The sequence below is a fragment of the Scyliorhinus torazame genome, chromosome 28 (genome assembly GCF_047496885.1).
Source record: "Scyliorhinus torazame isolate Kashiwa2021f chromosome 28, sScyTor2.1, whole genome shotgun sequence".
In the NCBI taxonomy this organism is placed as follows: domain Eukaryota; kingdom Metazoa; phylum Chordata; class Chondrichthyes; order Carcharhiniformes; family Scyliorhinidae; genus Scyliorhinus; species Scyliorhinus torazame.
In genome coordinates, this window is record NC_092734.1 from 6074548 (window position 1) to 6097131 (window position 22584).

General features: G+C 46.1%; 1 protein-coding gene across 3 annotated transcripts in view; it reads left to right on the forward strand.

Moving 5' to 3' along the window:
• Positions 1-11026: 11026 nt before the first annotated feature.
• LOC140403484 (ubiquitin carboxyl-terminal hydrolase 54-like) overlaps positions 11027-22584 on the forward strand; it is a 166936-nt gene continuing 155378 nt past the window's right edge. For all 3 annotated transcript variants that reach the window (XM_072491391.1, XM_072491394.1, XM_072491395.1), the window contains exon 1: positions 11027-11158. The gene's annotated coding sequence lies outside the window, so the exon portion shown is untranslated. The remainder of the gene's footprint in view (positions 11159-22584) is intronic.

Consider the following 22584-nt stretch of genomic DNA (forward strand, 5'->3'; position numbering starts at 1 on the left):
TGGTCACCACACTACCAGAAGGATGTGGAGGGTTTAGAGAGGGTGCAGAAGAGATTTACCAGAATGTTGCCTGGTATGGAGGGCATTAGCTATGAGGAGAGGTTGAATAAACTCGGTTTGTTCTCACTGGAACGACGGAGGTTGAGGGGCGACCTGATAGAGGTCTACAGAATTATGAGGGGCGTAGACCCAGAGTGGATAGACAGAGGCTTTTCCCCAGGGTAGAGGGGTCAATTACTAGGGGACGTAGGTTCAAGGTGCGAGGGGTAAGGTTTAGAGGAGATGTACAAGGTAAGTCTTTTACTCAGAGGGTAGTGGGTGCCTGGAACTCGCTGCCGGAGGAGTTGGTGGAAGCAGGGACAATAGTGACATTTAAGGGGTATCTTGACAAATACATGAATAGGATGGGATTAGAGGGATACGGACCCTGGAAGTGTAGAAGATGTTAGTTTAGGCGGGCGGCATGGTCGGGACGGGCTTGGAGGGCCGAAGGGCCTGATCCTGTGCTGTACTTTTCTTTGTTCTTATCCTATTTTCCAGCATGTGGCCCAAAGCCTTGGCATCACAACTATACGTCTAAATACTTCTTAAATGTTATGTGGGTCTCTGCCGGCACCATTCTTTCAGGCAGTGAGGAGTTCCAAACTCCCATCATCCTCTCGGTGAAAATATATTTCCTCACGTCCCCTCTAAATCTCCTGCCCCTTACCTTAAATCTAAGGCCCCTGGTCATTAATCTTTCCACCAAGGGGAAAGGTTTATTCCTGTCTCCTCTATCTGTGTGCATTACCTCACAGTTATCCTGACTGAATTACATTTTCCATTGATCAGCCCATCTGTCTCCTCATGGAATCTCATGCTCGAGAACTTTTGCAACATTAACATAGCCCCTTATAGCGCTCAGGGAATGTATGAATAGTTTATATAATCTTTAAATAAAGCAGGGTTCTCCAATAGATCCTTACTTTCTTTTGCATTAAATATCAAAACACAAGTTTTCAGGTCTCAGATTTCTTGGCGTATAGACCCAATATTTGGCATGTACAGAGCAGAAGAATGGCTGATTTGATCCCTGGGCGGTGTTTGCTCATCACATTTGGGGTGTAACAATTAAATGTTGTGCAATAATTGGCTACAGTCCCTTTGGTCCAGGGAATGGAAAAGTCTAATTGCTTCAAAACTGATAATGATCAGATAATCCTCTCCGAACAGTCATGTATCCGGATGAGAAGGTAATTCCCTTCATCACTGACATGCGCTCTCTTCCTGTACGTGAAGAAAGGTAAGCTATGTTAGATACTCGAGGACCAATGGTTGCAACAGAATTAGACACCTGTAGCAGCCAGTACTTGTTCAGTTCTGTACGATGTGGGCAAGCAAATCAGGGCTGGATTCTTGCTGGAAACTTGTATGTCTGGAGTTTTGCTCTGGGTTATTGTTTTTGTCCAGTACCTGAAGGGCTCTTCCACTTCGCCTTCACCCCATCCACCAAGTCCGAGTCTTCAGACAAAATTTGCCCATAAATACCAGATGTGCTACCCTCCTCTGACCCCGCCAGCAAAAGGATCCTTTCCAACAGAGATTGGAAATGTTGCGATGGCCACCTGTACAAAATTCCTTATCTGGAGTAGCCTGAATGAGTTCACCCCCACAAGCTCAAACATCGTCGACAATCCCTCCAAGCTGGCAAACTGCCCCTCTATAAACAAATCCCCAAATCTCTCAAGCTCTTCCCACATCCCGAACGTGGCGTCCAATCTCGACGTCTCAAACAAGTTATTGGCACAGATAGGGGCCAGCCTCAACACGGATCTAAATGCTGCCTGAATTGTCTCCATTTCCTTAAAGTAGACCAGGTTTGAGGAGTATCTAGCCGGAGAAAATGGAAGCAAGGCCATTACCATGGAACCCAGGCGAGACCCCGTACATGACTGTACCTCCATCTTCCCCTCTACAGAACCTGGGTCACTGCACCACCCCAGCACCTTCTCAGCTTTCAATAATAATAAAGCAAATTCGGCAATGCTAGTCCCCCCGCCACGACTGCCTAACCCTTTGGAGGACTACACTACGGATCCTTGGAGTCTTGCCCATTGATATAAAAGAAAAGATCAATCTACTAACCCTCACAAAAACGGATATAGGGAGGAAGATAGGAAGACATTAAAACAAAACCAAAAACCTTGGAAGAATATTGATTTTAAGAGACTAGACTCTGCCCACCAGGGACAAGGGAAGATTGTCCCACTTTTGCAGGTCGGACTTAACCTTGTCCACCAGACTTGTGAAGTTCAATTTATGAACCACTCTTCTTTTTATCCCCTTCCACTTACCCAAAGCCCTCAAAACTATGGATAAGGGCTCAATCGCTCACTCAAATAGGAGGGGAGACATCGGACACTCCTGTCTAGTCCCCCTGTTCAAATCGAAGTACCCCAAACTCAAGGTATTGGTACGAAGACTAGCCAAGGGGGCCCTATACAACAACCGCAACCATGAAATCAATTTTGGCCCTAGACTGAACCTCTCAAGAACTTTGAAAAGGTACCTCCACTCCACCCTGTCAAATGCCTTCTCGGCATCTAAAGACACAATCACCTCCAGCGAGGGGGCTTCGGAAGTGGAGAGAACCACAATCAACAGCCGTCTGAATATTGGTTGATAATTGCCGGCCCTTGACAAAGCCTCTCTGATCCTCTATAATCACCTCAGAGAGACAGGGCTCCAGCCTTACCGCCAACACTTTAGCCAGTATCTTGGCGTCCACATTTAAAAGTGAGATAGGCCGTAATGACCTACACCTCACCCTCAGATTCTTATTCTTCTCCACCACTGAGATCTCAGCTTCCAGTGAGGTAATTTGGCCTCTGTGCCCTGACAAAGGCACCTCCACCCCCTTCAGCACTTCACCATGCTCTTTCACAGCCTCCAAAGTCCTCTCCAACTTTTCAGGGACAGGACCCAGCACCACCTCAATCGATTTACGGAGAGTATCGATCATCAAGCTCCATTGCCTCTCAAAATGTTTTACAAACTGCTTTTCAAATTCAGTAGCCAGTTCCCCAGTGATCGGGTGGTCATAACCACTGGAGCCATCGCCGCCTTGCTCCCTGCTGTAGGTGCCACGCAAAGCCTCTGAGTCAGTTAAGAATTTCCATCCAGACTTCTTAGTTGTAGCCTTTTTTGACATACTTCGCCACGAGGATCCCTCTACTTTGTTATGGGAAGAGTTTGTCCCCCAAAAAACCATGCGAACCGGGCAGAAAGGGCCAAAATAAACATGTACCCTGGTGGGAGCTACCGAGTGCATAGCCTCCTCCATCCAACATGCCACCACCGGAAGATGGCTCTGTTCCCTTTTTCAATGCGTCAGTGTTCTGATTTTTTAAGTGATTGTTCATCTGTTCCCGAAAAAAGAAATCCAGCTTTCTTCCCTTCAGTATCAAGTTTTTAATTATTGCCATCTTATTATCCTCTATTACGACTCATGTTCTTCTGTTGATTTTACCCAGGGTTCAAGTCCAATACGACTCCTCGCTTCCCAGAAAACATACCCTTTGTCTTTCTGCCCAGCATTTACATCAAGGAATTTGTGATAGATTGTCATCACAAACTTGCGCATTGAGAGTGAATTGATAACCCTGTGCAAGGTTATTTATTTCCCCTCCAACTTCCATTGGGCTTTTGATTTTTATCCAATTTAAAAAAAGAAAAAAGTTCAATATTAAAAACGATCTCAGCAAACTTTTAAAATTATAGGAAATTATTTGTAAAACAAAAAAAACCTCAAAATGCCGCCAGTTGAATCATCAATAGTGAAGTTCTTTGCCAATTTTAATTTTAACAGCAGTTAAGAAAAGTGTGCTCCTTTTTCATTTTTGGATTTTCCACTTTCCAGGTCATCTTTACTTTGCACATTCTATTGCTGCAACAAGTCTGGGTGGAGTGATTATTTTGTTATCAAAATACTTTGTGGTGACGTTTCAAATTTTGTATAGTTTTTATACAGTTTTGCAACCTTCCTTCTCATGTTTCGCAGGCTGATGGAAAGTATTGCAGTGAGGAAGGACTCAGTTTGTGGTTAGGGGGCGGAGAGGGTGTGTCACATAAAAGAATAGTCATCAAATAATGAAATATCATATGACAGGATTATTGCCCAAGCAGCCTTGTCTGCAGTCCGTCAGGCGGTGGCATCTTATTTCAGCCATGGTTCAGTGCATAGCCTGAGTCAGAAAGTTGAGGGTTTATATCCTAAGCTATTACTCCATTGCAAAATCTAGACTGAAACGTCCAGTACAGTACTGCATTGTTGATGGTGTAATATTTTATATGAGACATTAAACTGAAGCCCAATTGTCCTCTTTTTAAAAATAAATTTAGAGTATCCAATTATTTTTTCCAATTAAGGGGCAATTAAGCGTGGCCAATCCATCTACCCTGCACATCTTTGGGTTGTGGGGGTGAGACCCACGCAGACACAGGGAGAATGTGCAAACCCCACACGGACAGTGACCCAAAGCCGGGATCGAACCCGGGTCCTCAGCATCGTAGGCAGCAGTGCTAACCACTGTGACACCATGCCGCCCCCCCACCTGTCCTCTTTAATGGACGTAAAAGATCCCCATGACCAGCATTTATACCTCAGACGTCTAAAACAAAAAAGATTATCTGGTGGTAACCATATTGTTGATTGTATGATTTTGCTGTCCACAAATTGAATGTTGTATTTGCCACAACACAACAGTAATGACAATTCAACGTTGGCTGTCAAATGCTTTGGGGGTGTTTTGAGGTTGTGAAGCCATCATATAACTGCAAGTCTATCTTATATTTTTGTGTCTTCCGCATGCCACGTTTAGAATACAATAATCTATTGTGGTTAATCAACTAGGAACAGACCAGGCAACAACACGGTCAGGGTTCATTCATCTTTAGAACTTGAGTATTAGACCTAGGATCTCCCTAGAATCATAGAATCCCTACAGTGCAGAAGGATACCATTTTGCCCATTGAGTCTACACCAACCCTCTGAAAGAGCCCTCTACCCATGTCCACCGCGCCCTATCCCCATAACCTAATCTGCACATCTTAGACACTGAGGGGCAATTTATCATGGACAATCCACCTAACCCGCATATCTTTGGACTGTGGGAGGAAACCCACGCAGAGACGAGGACATGTAAGCCCCACACAGACAGTGACCTAAGGCCGGAATTGAATCCTGGTCCCTGGTGCTGTGAGGCAGTAGTGCTAAACACTGTGCCATCCCTGATCTGCAACTCTGCAAACTGATTCATTTATTTACTGAAACATTAAGGCAACTTGAGTTTTGCTTAAGCAGTAATTCGTCATCTGCCAATATCGCACCATGTCAGTTTGCTCCACAGATATGTTGATAATTGTGTGAATGCAGACAACTGTCTATAACTGCCACTGATGAAAAGCTGCAATAACTCATAACTTCATTAATTGGACTAAACACAAATGTAAAAGAGCAACTGTGACATAGGGAGGATCTGTCTAATGTTGGAATTTCATTGAAAAGTAGAGGACAGGGGGGAACAGAATTAGGGTAAGTTTTGCATTACTAAAAAGAAAACCGATTAAACTTTTCCAATAATAGGGAATAGGATACTGGGAACGAACACAAATTTGTTACCTTACCACAAAAGCGTGTATTTATATTAGTGCCTTGAATGTGGTAAAATGCTTCAGAGGAGAACAATCATTTGACTAATAATCCAATCATTAAAGTAAATCACCATGTCTGATGTCCCTCACCTTCAGAAGACATTTGATTTAGGATTATTTGCAGTGTTTAAGAGGTGTAGAACATATTTGGTAAATGGTCAGAGTGACATTTAGATGTTAAGAATCAAGAACTAGGGGCTTTTCACAAAATGATGCCATCTTCTACACTCAGCTCTTGTCGTTTAGCGAGGAAGGGCTTCATGTCATATGTGGGGTGTCCTCGGATTCCACCGCTGAGGACCAAATGTCACAATTTTGCTAGTGTGGTTTCCTTCTGGGTCCACGCTTGAATCTGTTTTGCAGATACTGGCAAGGTATCCAGAAGTTCAAGGTCATAATGACATCTTCCAATGCCGGCAGAGGGGCCAAACCTGTGGGCTCAGGGCATCCGTGTTGGCAATGTGTATTTGAGAGAATATCGTAGGCTGGGGTGGGGAGGGGGGGTGTTGTGAATGGGAAGAGGAGAAATCCTCTTTGTAAAGGGCAAGCACGTGTTTGTGACCTGTTATGATTGTGAAATGTTGGCCATGGACATATGGGTGGAACTTCTCACCCCAAACATAACAGCAAATCCTTCCTTTTCAAATTTTAAATCTGAAAATAGCGCGTTTCCATGTCCGCCAAGGTTCTGGATGCTAATGCTGAAGGTCTTTGTGCCAGCGTCCAATTGATGGGAAAAAACTGCCTCTACTCCATGTGGAGAGGCATCACATGTTAATACCAGTTCACTCTTGGGGTCATAATGAGCTAGGATGTTTGATGATAGTCACTGCTGTTTCACCTTCACAAAGGCTTCAACCTGTCATGCCTACCATGACCACGTCTGGTGCGGGGGTGAGACTAAAGTGGCCAAGTTAGGGATAACTTTCCCACAGTAGTTTACGAGGAAAGATTTTAATTCCTTTATATTTCATGGGGTTGGTGCCTCTTTGATGCCTTAACTTTATCCTCCATGGGTGTAGGCCTTTCTTATCGACTTGGTAGCCCACTTTGCCTGCCTGAAACAGACACTGTTCTCGTTTGAGACGGCCACCTTCATCAGAAAATAGTCTCAAAGTCTCCTACAGGTTTTCTAGGTGCTCTTTTTCCATGACTCCTGTGATTAGTATGTCGTCGAAGTATGCTGTCACCTTTGGTAGCACTTGGAGAATGTTCTCCATCACGCGTTGAAAAATGGCGCATGCCGACAAGACTTCGATGTTTATATTCACATAAACCCTTATGGGTGTGAGTCGTCACATACTTCTTCAATGACTCGTCTAATCTAAATGGAGGTAGGCATGGCTCGTATCTAGTTTGGTGAAGGTGTGACTCCTGCCAGTTTGGCATATAGATCTGTGAGTGGCACGGTAGCACAGTGGTTAGCACTGTTGCTTCACAACGCCAGGGTCCCAGATTCAATTCCTGGCTTGGGTCACTGTCTGTGCGGAGTCTGCACATTCTCCCTGTGTGGGTTTCCTCCGGAATGTGGTGACTAGGGGATTTTCACAGTAGCTTCATTGCAGCGTTAACGTAAGCCTACTTGTGACAATAAAGATTATGATATTATTATTATTCTATATGTGGCATGTACAGATCTAAATGTGAGGCTTTATTAACCGTTAGTCTATCATCCCCACAAAGGCGAACTGACTTGTCAGGCTTGAGGATGGGGACTACTGGTGCAGCCCACTCCGTAAACTGCACTGGTCGTATTATCCTGAGATTCTCTAACCGCTTGAGTTTGGTCTCTACTTTGGTAAGTAAAGTGTATGGGGCTGGTTATGCCCTGGTAGGGCGTCGGGGTCCACATAATTCGTTTGTTTTACCAAGGCCTTCTTGGAATACCTCTGGATATTTGCCAATGACTTTGTACAGTCCGCTGGTTCCTCGTTAGAATGTTTGTAGGCAGTTCCGACGGATCCTCTGGAGCCAGTCTCTGCCCAAGAATCTGGGTCCTGGTCCTTGTACAAGTATGAATGGGAGTCGGGCCATCTGCTTCCCAGAAGTAACTGGGGTCATAGTGGTCCCATAATCTTCAGAGATTTCCCTCTGTCTGTGGTCAACCTGGCCCTGCTGTCTCACAAGCCTCGGGCAAGATGCCCATCCTGAGATGCAGAAAGTTTGTTTCCCAATGATGGAGACGGCAGCTACCAAATCCACTGCCGTTTCTAGGGAATGACTGTTGACCAAGAGTGTTATCTTTATCGGGGCAACCTTCGGGGTGGTGATGCAGTTTAGTTACATCGCTTATATTCGAAGGGCTGATAGATTTGCAAGACCCGGGACTGAGGTGGCTTTAGCTTCCGGCTTGGGCAGCACATGTACTGCTGATTCTTACAGCCTTGCCTGGACCATGTCCTTTGGTTACACTTACAACAGCCTTGCAGCTGAGTTACAGTCCTCGAGGGAGGCTTCCCTTCCTAGGATTAATCGGCTGTCTTCTGAGATGCCTGACTGAATGCTGAGTTGGTGGTGGGTGAGGCATGTGGGAGCCTTTACTGGGAAAGCTGGCTTTTCTGTTTGAGGTTCCTCACCCCAACCCCAGCCTGAGAATTTTACTGTCCATTATCCCTTGGAGTTTTTGAGCTGGTTTATCAGCCTTCCCAAGGATAGTGCTAATTCTCTAATTCTACAGAGCTTTTGAGGTCTTGGGTGAATTCTACCAACAATTCTGTTTGTGTCACGACATTACTGATCGCACCCTCATTACCAATGTAATGATTCCAGAAGGTGCAAAGTGATAGGCCGAACTGGTTTATATTAAGCTGAATATGTAGCCTTACCGTGGCACACCGAAAAAAGCATCTCAGGCCAGGACTCCCGGTCTGGGAGTTACATTTAAAGATCCCGATAACGATCCTCAGCTGGGCGGACCCATGCCTGCACACCACGGGAATTTGTATTCTACGAAGCTTGAAGGAAAGATCAATCAATGATTCCCATGTGGTGCTCATGAGAAAATCGCATTTCCTAATAGCATGTGGGGGCAACTACACCAGATGGACTAGAGTATACCCAACCCAATAAGCCCCAGTCACACCCAATTCCATCCTGTATTCAACCAAATAAACCCCATCCTTACCCAACTCCACCCAGAACCCAACCAAATAAACCCCACCCGCACCCAATTCCACCCTGCACCCAACCCAATAAACCCGCCCCACCCAACTCCACCCCATCCAACTCCACCCTGTACCCAGCAAAATAAACCCACCCCAACACCACTTTGTACCCAAAGAAATAAACCCCAACTCACCCACCTCCACCCTGCACCCAACCCAATAAATCCCATTCCACCCAACTCCACTCTGTAGCAAGCACAATAAACCCATCCCACCCTGTACCCAGCGCAATAATCCCCACCCAACTCCACCCTGCACCCAACCCAATAAACCCCACCCAACTCCACTCTGCACCCAACAAACCCCACCCAACTCCACCCTGCACCCAACCCAACAAACCCCACCCAACTCCACCCTGCACTCAACCCAATAAACCCCACCCAACTCCACTCTGCACCCAACAAACCCCACCCAACTCCACCCTGCACCCAACCCAACAAACCCCACCCAGCTCCACCCTGCACTCAACCCAATAAACCCCACCCAACTCCACTCTGCACCCAACACAATAAGCCGCACCCAGCCTCCCTGCACCCAACCCAATAAACCCCACCCAACTCCACCCTGTACCCAACCCAATAAACCTCACCCTACTCAACCCTGCACCCAACCCAATAAACCCCACCCAACTCCAATCTGTACCCAACCCAATAAACTCAACTCAACTCCACCCTGTACCGAACCCAATAAACCCCACCCAACCACTCTGTACCCAACCCAATAAACCCCACCCAACCACCCTGTACCCAACCCAATAAACCCCACCCAACCACCCTGTACCCAACCCAATAAACCCCACCCAACCACCCTGTACCAACCCAATAAACCCCACCCAACCACCCTGTACCCAACCCAATAAACCCCACCCAACCACCCTGTACCCAACCCAATAAACCCCACCCAACCACCTTGTACCCAACCCAATAAACCCCACCCAACCACCCTGTACCCAACCCAATAAACCTCACCCAACTCCACCCTGTACCCAACCCAATAAACCTCACCCAACCACCCTGTACCAACCCAATAAACCCCACCCAACCACCCTGTACCCAACCCAATAAACCCAACTCAACTCCACCCTGTACCCAACCCAATAAACCTCACCCAACCACCCTGTACCAACCCAATAAACCCAACTCAACTCCACCCTGTACCCAACCCAATAAACCTCACCCAACCACCCTGTACCAACCCAATAAACCCCACCCAACCACCCTGTACCCAACCCAATAAACCCAACTCAACTCCACCCTGTACCCAACCCAATAAACCCCACCCAACCACCCTGTACCCAACCCAATAAACCTCACCCAACTCCACCCTGTACCCAACCCAATAAACCTCACCCAACCACCCTGTACCAACCCAATAAACCCCACCCAACCACCCTGTACCCAACCCAATAAACCCAACTCAACTCCACCCTGTACCCAACCCAATAAACCTCACCCAACCACCCTGTACCCAACCCAATAAACCCAACTCAACTCCACCCTGTACCCAACCCAATAAACCCCACCCAACCACCCTGTACCAACCCAATAAACCCCACCCAACCACCCTGTACCCAACCCAATAAACCCCACCCAACCACCCTGTACCCAACCCAATAAACCCCACCCAACCACCTTGTACCCAACCCAATAAACCCCACCCAACCACCCTGTACCCAACCCAATAAACCTCACCCAACTCCACCCTGTACCCAACCCAATAAACCTCACCCAACCACCCTGTACCCAACCCAATAAACCCCACCCAACCACCCTGTACCCAACCCAATAAACCTCACCCAACCACCCTGTACCCAACCCAATAAACCCCACCCAACTCCACCCTGTACCAACCCAATAAACCTCACCCAACCACCCTGTACCCAACCCAATAAACCTCACCCAACCACCCTGTACCCAACCCAATAAACCTCACCCAACCACCCTGTACCCAACCCAATAAACCCCACCCAACTCCACCCTGTACCAACCCAATAAACCCCACCCAACCACCCTGTACCCAACCCAATAAACCCAACTCAACTCCACCCTGTACCCAACCCAATAAACCCCACCCAACTCCACCCTGCTCCCAACCTGCACCCAAACCAATAAGCCCCGCCCCCACTGAGCTGTAATCTCGGACGGTGCCACCTCTCGCGAGAGCTGCGGCGGTTCCATGTTGGAGCTCGCGGCCGCAGGGAGAGAGACCGGGAGAAATAAGAGCGCGGGAGGCAGCGGCGGCCTGAGGGACGGAGGGAGAGTGACCGCAGGCCGGAGGGCGAGTGACCGCCGCCCGGCCATGAGGTGAGGGACAACATTTCAGTTGGCGATTCGGGAAGCGGCTCCTCAGCCGCCTGGAGCCCCCCCGCGGCCGGTAACCCAGCTCAGTGTGAACACACTCACCGTGCAGCCGCCTGGTCAGTCAGTGTGACACACTCACCGTGCACACTCACCGTGCAGCCGCCTGGTCAGCGAGTGTGACACACTCACCGTGCACACTCACCGTGCAGCCGCCTGGTCAGCGAGTGTGACACACTCACCGTGCACACTCACCGTGCAGCCGCCTGGTCAGTCAGTGTGACACACTCACCGTGCACACTCACCGTGCAGCCGCCTGGTCAGCGAGTGTGACACACTCACCGTGCACACTCACCGTGCAGCCGCCTGGTCAGTCAGTGTGACACACTCACCGTGCACACTCACCGTGCAGCCGCCTGGTCAGCGAGTGTGACACACTCACCGTGCACACTCACCGTGCAGCCGCCTGGTCAGTCAGTGTGACACACTCACCGTGCACACTCACCGTGCAGCCGCCTGGTCAGCGAGTGTGACACACTCACCGTGCACACTCACCGTGCAGCCGCCTGGTCAGTCAGTGTGAACACACTCACCGTGCACACTCACCGTGCAGCCGCCTGGTCAGTCAGTGTGACACACTCACCGTGCACACTCACCGTGCAGCCGCCTGGTCAGTCAGTGTGACACACTCACCGTGCACACTCACCGTGCAGCCGCCTGGTCAGTCAGTGTGAACACACTCACCGTGCACACTCACCGTGCAGCCGCCTGGTCAGTCAGTGTGACACACTCACCGTGCACACTCACCGTGCAGCCGCCTGGTCAGCCAGTGTGACACACTCACCGTGCACACTCACCGTGCAGCCGCCTGGTCAGTCAGTGTGACACACTCACCGTGCACACTCACCGTGCAGCCGCCTGGTCAGTCAGTGTGAACACACTCACCATGCACACTCACCGTGCAGCCGCCTGGTCAGCGAGTGTGAACACTTGCTGTGCACACTAATTGTGCAGCCGCCTGGTCAGTCAGTGTGACACACTCACCGTGCACACTCACCGTGCAGCCGCCTGGTCAGTCAGTGTGACACACTCACCGTGCACACTCACCGTGCAGCCGCCTGGTCAGCGAGTGTGACACACTCGCCGTGCACACTCACCGTGCAGCCGCCTGGTCAGTCAGTGTGACACACTCACCGTGCACACTCACCGTGCAGCCGCCTGGTCAGCGAGTGTGACACACTCACCGTGCACACTCACCGTGCAGCCGCCTGGTCAGTCAGTGTGACACACTCACCGTGCACACTCACCGTGCAGCCGCCTGGTCAGCGAGTGTGACACACTCACCGTGCACACTCACCGTGCAGCCGCCTGGTCAGTCAGTGTGAACACACTCACCGTGCACACTCACCGTGCAGCCGCCTGGTCAGTCAGTGTGACACACTCACCGTGCACACTCACCGTGCAGCCGCCTGGTCAGTCAGTGTGACACACTCACCGTGCACACTCACCGTGCAGCCGCCTGGTCAGTCAGTGTGAACACACTCACCGTGCACACTCACCGTGCAGCCGCCTGGTCAGTCAGTGTGACACACTCACCGTGCACACTCACCGTGCAGCCGCCTGGTCAGCCAGTGTGACACACTCACCGTGCACACTCACCGTGCAGCCGCCTGGTCAGTCAGTGTGAACACACTCACCGTGCACACTCACCGTGCAGCCGCCTGGTCAGCGAGTGTGACACACTCACCGTGCAGCCGCCTGGTCAGTCAGTGTGAACACACTCACCGTGCACACTCACCGTGCAGCCGCCTGGTCAGTCAGTGTGACACACTCACCGTGCACACTCACCGTGCAGCCGCCTGGTCAGTCAGTGTGACACACTCACCGTGCACACTCACCGTGCAGCCGCCTGGTCAGTCAGTGTGAACACACTCACCATGCACACTCACCGTGCAGCCGCCTGGTCAGCGAGTGTGAACACTTGCTGTGCACACTAATTGTGCAGCCGCCTGGTCAGTCAGTGTGAACACACTCACTGTGCACACACCCCATGCAGCAGCCTGGTCAGTCAGTGTGAACACACTCACCGTGCACACTCACCGTGCAGCCGCCTGGTCAGTCAGTGTGAACACACACACTATGCAGCAGACTGGCCAGAGCACAATAATACATAACCTTCTGACCAACTGCACTGCTCCCTCTGCATGACAGCGGCTTCAGGGGCCAGTTTTGACTTTTGTTTATGATTTAACCTTGGGCCTGCAGCAGTTTGGCTCTCTTGTTTGGGTGAGTGGTGTTGGCCAAGTGGGGGGAAATACCAGTTTTTGCCTCACGGATCTGGTCACACCAGATATTTTTGTCAATGTTTTTAGTGATTTTCATATTTCATGCGGTACATATATCCGTCATCACTGGCAAAGTTGAAATTTGTACATCTACATAGTTCCTTTTGGGAGGAAGTGAGTGAGTCAGGTGTACATGTATATCTGTTCCCACCTGAAACTTCTGGACTGTCTACCTGTTTCTTCTCCCACCCACTGCAGCTGTGGGCCTTATCTGGCCATTCCACCCTGTTTGGACACTTTGTGTTGGCCCTGGCATGTGTCGCCCAGCTTGCTGGTCTTGACTTTGCTCCCTCCCTCTTGTTTTCGGGTCCCTTTGCGTTCTGTGGTCTGCCCCGCATGTTTTTGTGCCTCCCCCTCTTCTCCCTTTCCTTTACCTTTAATACCAGATATTTTTTAACGGAGATATTTTTCGCCTTGGCACTTTCCAGCTTTCCAGACCTCAACAGATGATAATGTCTGCCTCCATTTTTCAGACACATGCCAGAGCCAACACAAAGTGCCCAAACAGGGTGGAATGTTGGTAGTCATTCTGCGATACCCATTTATACTTTGTCTAGACCCAGCTTTTGTTTCTTTACTTGACATATTACTGTCTTTTTGTTTTGTCCCATCATCTGTTTTGTTGTTTAATCTCTCCTGCAATCCAACCTATCTCGCATTCCATTTAGTTCTCCACCTCTCTGCATCCATACTTGTGTAAAACCACCCCAGTTCTGACAAAGCGTCACCAACCTGAAATGGTACCTCTGCATTTTTCCCTGTAGATGCCACGCATTATCAGCAGTTTGTTTTTATTTCAACATTTCCAGCATCTGTAGAATTTTGTTGTTTGTAAATCTGTCAATTTCTTTTAATAGCAACCTTTTCTAACATTAGCTGTTTAAGTATTGTTTCATGGTTTAATCCACTAACATGGGTTAATGGTCATCAGAGACTCCAGAAAAAAGTTTGCGAGTACAGGGCACGGGACTTTAAAATTGCTGACATACTCCACATTTGTATTGTTGAATGAAATGAAAATATGATGGTTGTGAAGACCAGTTGATCTCCTGTTGTATTACATTCGGGGAGTGAAGATAAAATGTAGCCTTGAGGTAAAATTATGTTCGAGGGCAGGGAATAATTGGACTTGGGTTGTACGTATGTAATTCGGCTCCCACTTCAGACATTGCATTGTTATTTTTTTTTAAATAAAGCATTGATTTTATATTTCGAGTTGAATATTAAATATTGGGGCAATTTCGGAAGCAGAGAGGTGGATTGGAGCACAGTAGTTTCTTCAAAGCAGACTGAGGAGCTGGGGAGTTAAAACCGAAACATTACAGAACCAACATTTTAGCACAAAAAATGTGATGTTGGGAACTGTATGTGAATGTTAGACTTTTTCAAAGTAATGTGGATTACAAACCCTGTTTGGGGGGGGGGGGTCAGACCTCTTAAGAGTTGAACTTCTACATACTGATCATTAGTACTGGAGTGTTCTCATTTATTTCAGTGCTGAAGTCCAAGTTCCATATTTTGGCGTGTTGTGGAGTTTTGAAAATTATCACAGGTGCCTTCTGATTGTCTAATCATTCCATAATACATTGATGGGTTGAGGAAAAGAAGTAATACATCAAGTAGCCTTGCAAATATCTGTTGAAATAATTTGCTTTTCCAGTGCCTTAATGTTTGGTACTATTTTCTTATGATAGATGTCGCACACTTTGAATTGTTAATTCTATATAGTTCACAGCATGTCCAAATGATTTTCTGTGGCTATGATGCTCACATAAATCAAATATTTGTCAGCTAGGTAAGCTAATTTTGACAGTAATGCTGTTTTGCTCAGAAATTGCTGCTTTATGATTTCTGAAGAGTATGACATCTTTATATAATCTGTTTTCAAGTTTTATTTTCAATATATTGTTATGTGGTTAATATCTGATGTTCTGCATGCTCAACAAAAATTCCAATAAAACAGTACCTGGTTGTTTATAAACTTCTGAAAAGCAAATGTCTCACAAATAGTATTGAGTTTTAGCACCAGGTTTTTACTTGTTTTTCTTTGTGCTATTGGTTAGCCAGGAGTTGGGGAGAATTGCTTGCATTGCCATGGGTTTTGCAAGTCTCTTCTGGCCAATCGTACTGCCTAACCGAGGGTAGAATATTGTTGCTGGTCATGTTTTGGTGCTGATAACGTTCGTGTTGGATTTTTACTCAAAGTTTATAATTCCCCCCCCCCCCCCCCCCCCCCTGAAATTGCAAGCCATGTTCTATTGGTAAAACTGCAACATTAGCTGGAGCTAGGTCGGGTTGGTGCTGTAATCAAATAGTATTTTCTTTCCCTGTTGCATTACCTAACTAGTTTTAGGAATTGTGTTCCTTATGTTATCACAAAAATGGACTACATCCTGAGGCTGAGACGGCGGGTGGTAATCTAGTTTTTCATTGAAACCTAAAAGCAAGACGAGGAAGTCACAGCATGATGCAAACTGAAGGCTGTATTCAATCGCACATATCAAAGGGCTTATTCTGATCTAAAGATCCAAGAGATAAAAGCTTTTTCACCTTTTCTAATAAATCAGATTAGTTCATCGTAATTTTAAATAATGAAATATAAAAAGCAAGGTGCAAGAAATTAACACTTGTACTTATTTAATAATTTATCATGTTGAACTATTTCAAACAGTTCATCATGGATTTTGAAGTGCATACTTTATCTAGACAGGTAAAATTAAGACAAGTGATGGATAGAGGTGACCGGAAACACAGCTGCTCATTTTATAGAAATTAAAGATGTTGCAACAAAAGTTTTTATTCAATTTGTGGCTGCATCAGTAAATGTGAACTTGAACATAAGGTTTTTTTTTGCGACTGTGTAGTCTGTATTTGTAATGCATTATCTCTGAGGGTTAGTTACAGTGGGGTGCTGTTCTTTGGGATCTTTTGAAGTTAACAATTAAATTCAGCACTGAGCTGAACATGGTTTCAGTGTAAATGGTAGCTTTTGACTGAAATTGCATTTTAAGGTAAAAAATAGTAAATAAATCTGCCAGTTTCTGTATGTATATTTGATAATAAACTGACCAATCCACAAGTTGATTCCCTAGCAAACAAACATACCCAAGGATGATGATTATAAAATTCCTATCCATTGCACTTCTCCATTCGTGTTCGCTGCTTCAATGAATTTCTTTTCATTATATTCTTATTAATTCCCATTTTAACTGCTATGTTCTGAATAGTTGGAGAGTATATGGGATTGGAAGCTCAACGAGGTATTGAATAGGACAACAAGGTTATGAATCTATGGTAAAGATACCGAGTCAGTGATGAGGGCCAAAGGTGATGGATGTCTTCACTCTTTACAATGGTTAACTGGGGGAAATTGCTGTTAATTCCCCGACTCTTGGAAGGAGAGAGATATTGGAGGGATCTACGGAGGGAGCGATTCCAAATTTCTGCTAATTTTTTCTGTAACTCCACGGTTGAATATTTCTGGTTAGATTCACGCTGCAGCACTCAAAAAGCACCGATGAAAGTCACATTTGTCATTTCTACTTCTCTGATCAACCATGCCATCCTTCTCCAAATCCTCACCTCTATTGTCCTGCTTGAATGGTCTGCCCTCGCCAGGTTCCATTGTTATCTAACCAGTTACAGCCAGGCATTTCCAGTAATGATTTCTTTACTCCGCCTTTCCATGTTAACTTGAGAATTTCCCATGAACTATCCTTGGTTTTCACCTCTTCTACATACTGCCCAGAGTAACATCATCTGCTGGATTGTTGTCAGCCGTGTCTCCGTCACAACTGAGTTGGGCAAAGGAATATTGTGGCTGATGCTAATTGATGCCTGACGATCAATTTGGACAGGTTAGGACAGTGCATCAGTACTATTAAATGTGAAAAATTATTCCACCTTTCCTTATTGATCTTATCCAACCATAAGTCTGAGCCTGCACCCCCTGTATATGCTTAATCTATTACCAATTATTTGCTGGTATGTTTCTACCCTTGTTATCCGAAGCATTTCTCTGCATAAGTAGTTCTAAAAAAATCCATATTTTATACTGTGCTTATGTTGGAGTCACTCCTTGAAACACTTCAGATTATTCTGCTGCAGTGATGCTACAAAAAAGATGAGCACTGAATTGGAAGAACTACCTTCCTCAACCCCTTTGCTGCAAAACCAGATGAATCAGCTGCAATTTCCTCAAGTTAAAAATTACAAAGAGCAAAGGCATCAACTTTGTACCTTCAGATGCATCTCCACTTGCTGTGAAAAGTGGGCCATATAAGCTTGTATTAATCGTTGCAACACACAGTTATTTGCAATACATGGCTAAAAGTTTGGAGATTTTCATGGTGAGATTGATAACATTGAGTAAGAAGATTTTTAGGGCTGCTCCATGTAAAATTTGCTCTGAAATGTAAGCAACTCTTTTTTAGGTAACCACTGCTCATTTTTGGAGCAAATGTTTTGTGGTGTAACCGGAAAATCATCTTACTCAGTATATAGCTATTTTCCTGGACTTCATGTTTTCCATAATGGCGAGAGTAGATATAAGCTCTGCTGGCCTGGAGGACAGGAATAAGTACTTGTATCAGTTGAAAAATATATGTCCAGCGAGCTGCTTTCTATGTTTACAGGCAAAATGTGAAACCTTGGTGTTGCGCACTGCTTTTGGTAGCAAGGGCACCACCTTTGTTCGATTGCCATTTTGTGCTGATTGCTGAGATACGGTTAGCAGCAAACCAGCAACATAAATGAGCCAGAAACGGGCTCCAAATAAAGCGTAAACATGTCCAAAATCTTGAATAAAAGGTGGCACTTATTTGAGATAATTGAGCACTTTTGTTTGTTCCAGTGTTTGTTGAACTTGTCTGGAACAAATTGCTGTATTGGTATGAATACTAAATGAAGGCTTAATTGTTGTGTCAAAAGATTTGCTCAATTCTTGCACATCTTTAATTTATTTCTTGGTGCACAAGTGTCTCTTGGCTGAATACACCAAAATGAGCCACATAATTAAATTCATCAGAACAATTCAAAGATAATTTAATTCTGTTTACAGGAAGAAATTCCCAGAAGCTTTGAAAGCGTACCATGGTGTGAAGTAACTGTTGTGTAATCAAATGATATTTTGGGTGACTGGTTAGTATTTAGCAATTCCTTTGTATAGAAGAAATAGTGAAAAATACACAAATGTTTCTGTGAAAAGGATTTGCAACCAAAATTTGGCACTTCACAATTAGATGAGAGTTTTTAAAATTTGGCAAGGTGCAAACAACATGTTTCATACAAAGGAAATATCGAATCTATGTACAATTATTTTAAATTGGAGTGGATCTTTCAGTACAACAGGTTTTTTAGTTTACAATTCAAAGAGGCTGTCAGGTTCTTGTTCAGTTTTCCCTTAAAACTTCCAATTGTTGAATGAAACTGAGGATTTGTTTTATTCATTTACGGGATGTGGGCATCGCTGATTAGGCCAGCATTTATTGCTGATCCCTAGTTGCTCTTCAGGCGATGGAGTTGAGTTGCCTTCTTGAACCGCTGCAGTCCTTGAGGTGTAGGTACACCCACTATGCTGTTAGGGAGAGAGTTCTAGGATGTTGCCCCAGCGACATTGAAGGAACGGCAAAATATTTCCAAGTCTGTGTGGTGAGTGACTTGGGAGGGGAACTTCCAGGTGGTGGGGTTCCCAGGTATCTGCTCCTTTTGTCCTTCTAGATGGTAGTGGTCATGGGTTTGTAAGGTGCTGCCTAAGGAACCTTGGTGAGTTACTGCAGTGCATCCTGCAAATGGTACACATGACTTACACTGTTTGTCAGTGGTGGAGTGTTTGAATGTTTGTGGAAGGGGGAGCAATCAAGCTGGCTGCTTTGTCCTGGATGGTGTTGAGCCCCTTGAGTGTTGTTGGAGCTGCACTCATCCAGGCAAGTGGAGAGTATTCCATTACACTCCTGACTTGTGCCTTGGAGATGGTGGACAGGCTTTGGGAGGTCAGGAGGTGAGTTACTCGCTGTAGGATTCCTAACTTTGACCTGCCCTGGTAGACACAGTATTAATGTGGCTAGGCCAGTTCAATTTCTGATCAATGGTAACCCCCAGGATGTTGATTGTGGGGATTCAGTGATGGTAATGCCATTAAATGTCATGGGGCGGTGGTTAGATCCTCCCTTGTAGGAGATGGTATTTGCCTGGCACTTGTGTGGCATGAATGTAAATTGCCACTTGTCAGCCCAAGCCTGGATATTGTCCAGGTCTTGCTGCATTTGGACATGGACTGCTTCATTATCTGAGGAGTCACGAATGGTGCTGAACATTGTGCAGTCATCTGCAAACATCCCCACATCTGACCTTGTGATGGTGAGGAATTGAACTAAAGAAAAGGGCATTAGACTGGGATGACCAGTTAGGATAGTGTAGAGGTATACCCTAATTAGGAAAGCAGAAGATTAGGATAGTGCATTTATAGACATTAATTCGGGTTGCAGGGACTGGGCAAAGCATGGGCGAGAGGGGGATGGGTAACAATGAGGACCGGTTCTTTGCACAAAGGATGCTGGGAGAAAGGGGCCCAGGGCTGAGGAATGTATAGTGGGCCTATCAGGATTAGTAATTGTGAAAGTCAGGTTATATGGCCAGGTCAAGGAATGTGGGAGAAAAACCTATGAGAATCTTGCATTCGTTACCATTACCTTATTTGGTCTGGTATGTGGAACTTGATACTACATGAATGTATATGAGAACACATGCTTTGTCTCCCTTTGTTCACTCACTCTGGGGAAGTTGGAGACTGTGGTCTCTGATCTTTGTCAGGGTGAGTGAGGCTTGTAAGCAGGTTGAAATAAAACCAAGGAATACCTATAGATCCAAACTCAGCATTTGACTGAGACCAGTCTGAACTCAATTTCATCAATGGAAGGGAGGTCATTGATGAAGCAGCTGAAGATGGTTGGGCCTAGGACACTACCCTGATTACCTCTGCAGTGATGTCCTGGAGCTGAGATGATTGACCTCTAACCACCACAACCATCTTCCTTTGTGCCAGGAGTGACTCCAACCAGCGGAGAGTTTCCTCCGATTCCCATTGACTCCAGTGTAGTGATGGCTCCTATCATACTCGGTAAAATGCTGGCTTGATGTCAAGGGCAGTCACTCTCACCTCACCTCTGGCATTCAGCTCTTATGTCCATGTTTGAACTGAGGCTGTAATGAGGTCAGGAGCTCTGACCCTGGCGGAACCCAAAGTGAGTGTCCGTGAGCAGGTTATTTGCCACTTGTCAGTCCAAGCCTGGATACTGTCTAGGTCTTGTTACATTTGGACAAGGACTGTTTCAGCATGAGAGGAGTGTGAATGGTGCTGAACATTGTGCAGTCATCTGAGAACATTCCCACTTCTGACCTTATGATGGTTGGGAGGTCATTGATGAAGTAGCTAAGATGGTTGGGCCGAGGACACTACCCTGAGGAACTCTTGCAGTAATGTCCTGGAGCTGAGATGATTGACCTCCAACCACCACAACCATCTTCCTTTGTGCCAGGTATAACTCCAATCAGCAGAGAGTTTTCCCCCTGATTCCCATTGATTCCAGTTTAGCTGGGCTCCTTAATGCTATACTGGGTCAAATGCCGCCTTGATTTCAAAGGTAGTCACTCTCACCTCACCTCTGACATTCAGTTATTTTGTCCATGTTTGAACCAAGGCTGTAATGAAATGAAAGGGACTGGGTTAGCATAGGGCTAAATAGCTGACTTTGAAAGCAGACCAAGGCAGGCCAGCAGCACTGTTCAATTCCCATACCAGCCTCCCCGAACAGGCCCCGGAATGTGGCGACGAGGGGCTTTTCACAGTAACTTCATTTGAAGCCTACTTGTGCAATAAGCAATTTTCATTTTTTTCATTTTCATCATCTTGGAACATAAGAACTAGGAGCAGGAGTAGGCAATTCAGCCCCTTGAGTCCGCTCCATCATTCAATACGATCGTGGCTGTCTCCTTGGCCTCAACTCCATTTTCCTGCCATTCTCCATAACCCTTCAATGCATTGCGAATTAAGAATCTGTCTAACTGCAAAAATTTACTCAATATCCTGGCATCCATCACACTCTGGGGTAGTAAATTCCACAGATTCATGACTCTGAGGGAAGTAATTTCTTCTCATCTCTGATTTAAATCTGCTACCCTTATCCTAAAATTATGACCTTTTGTTCTAGATTGCCCCACAAGAGGAAGCATCCGCTATACATCTACATCTCTTTTCATAAGTCAAACCCCTCCACTCTGGAATCAATCTAGTGAACTTCCTCTGAACTGCCTCTAATGCAACTATATCCCTTCTCCAGTAAGAGGACAAAAACTGTACGCAGTATTCCAGGTGCGGTCTCACCAATGCCTTGTACAGTTGCAGCAACACTTCCCTACTTTTCTACTCTTATTCCTTTCGTTAGAAATGCCAAAATTCCATTTGCCTTCCTTAATACCTGCTGTATCTGCATACAAGTTTTCTGAGATTCATGCACAAGAACACCCAGATCTCTCTGCACTGAAACACTCTGAAGTTTATCTCCATTTAGATGAGTTGCTCCTCCATTTTTCCGACCAAAATGTGTAATCTCACACTTATCCATGTTTAAACTCCATCTGCCACATGTTGGCCCACTCACCTAACCTATCATATCCATTTGTAAAATTTCTGTTTCCTCATTGCAACATACTATCCCACCTATTTTAGTGTCATCTGCAAATTTGGCTGTAGTAGCTTCTACCACTACATCCAAGTCATTAATAATATAGATTGTAAATTGCTGGGGCCCCAGAACCGAACACTGACATCCCACTAGTTACATCTTGCCAACCCATTTATCCCGACTCTCTGCCTTCTGTTGGTTAGCCAGTCTTCTATCCAAGCTAATAAATTACCCCCAATCCCATGTGATCTTGTGTATTAACCATTTGTGCACCACCTTACCAAATGCCTTTTGGAAGTCCAGAGATACTATGTCTACAGGATGCCCATTATCCACTTGGCTTGTTACATTTTCGAAGAACTCTAGCACAGTCAAACAGGATTTACCCTTCGTAAAACCATGCTGA